Source organism: Triticum aestivum, chromosome 4A, assembly GCF_018294505.1.
Source record: "Triticum aestivum cultivar Chinese Spring chromosome 4A, IWGSC CS RefSeq v2.1, whole genome shotgun sequence".
Lineage (NCBI taxonomy): Eukaryota > Viridiplantae > Streptophyta > Magnoliopsida > Poales > Poaceae > Triticum > Triticum aestivum.
Genome location: NC_057803.1, coordinates 677,084,959 through 677,086,419, shown reverse-complemented (window position 1 = coordinate 677,086,419; position 1,461 = coordinate 677,084,959).

Here is a 1,461-nt window from a genome sequence, read left to right as displayed (position 1 = left end):
TCTCTCTCTCTCTCTCTCTCTCGTGTTCTTGATGGCACGATCATGATGTATCGGGGGCTTTGTTAATATAGTTGGATCATATGGTGTTTATCCCTCTCTATCTTGTTGTGATGAATTGAGTTTTCCCTTCGAGATTTCGTTGTTATCGGATTGGATACTTTTATGGATTCGAGGACACTTGATATATGTCTTGCATATGAATACATGTGTTGACAATGGTGTATTATTTTGATTCACTTGATATGTGTTTTGGCACTCAACTCGTGGATTCCCGAGGTGACATTGGGATAATCTATGCATAGAGGTTGATCCGCGTTCTCGTCTTCTGTTTCTCCGGTAGAAATCTTGGGGAACTCTTTGAGGTTCTTTGTGTTGGATTGAGTATTATGAATCTGAATTTGCTTTGATGTTATTTTAATATGAACTCTTGATAGATTGATCGGAAAGAATAACTTGGTGTTATTTTAGTACGAACTCTTGATAGATCGATCGAAAAGAATAACTTGATGTTATTTTAGTACGAACTCTTGGATAGATCGATCGAAAAGAATAGCTACAAAAAATTTCTTCTTATGTTATCCGCTAGATAGGAACTTTGGAGTGATTCTTCATCATACGTGAGAGATGGTTATATGATCTAATTAGATTAGCATTGTTGAGAGATTGCACTAGCGAAATTACGGACCTTAGGCCTCATTTTCAAGCATTGCAATACCGTTTGTGCTCACTTTTATCGTTCGCTACCTTGCTGTTTTTATTTATTCAGATTATAAAAATATATTTCTACCATTCATATTAGACTTTTATCATCATCTCTTCGCCGAACTAGTGCACCTATACAATTTTCCATTGTATTGGGTGTGTTGAGGACACAAGAGACTCTTTGTTGTTTGGTTGCAGGGTTGTTTGAGAGAGACCATCTTCATCCTACACCTTCCACGGATTGATAAACCTTAGGTCATTCACTTGAGGGAAAAATGCTACTGTCCTACAAAACTCTGCGCTTGGAGGCCCAACACGAGTCTACAAGAATAAACTTGCGTAGTAGACATTAGTGTCATACATTCGGTACTCGATCGGTTGGATCGCGAAGAAAGTTCGACTACATAAACCGCGTTTTTAAATGCTTCCTCTTACAATCTACAAGGGTACGTAGACACTCTCCCCCTCGTTGCTATGCATCTCCATGGATAGAACATTGCGTGTGCTTTGAAAAAAGTTTGTTTTTCATGCAATGTTCCCCAACAGGACGTGCCTGGACGCGTCCGTCGGCACTGACCGGGCACGCCTCATATTTCGCTCTTCACATCTGCGTATCTCATATCCGGCACCCCATATCCATACTATACATGCAACATGAGCTACTCCACATGATCGAAGAATGGGCAAAAAATCGGCTGCCAACGAACATCAAACGAGCTAGACATCATCCAAAAGATCATTCGGGCTTTTGCCCTTCCG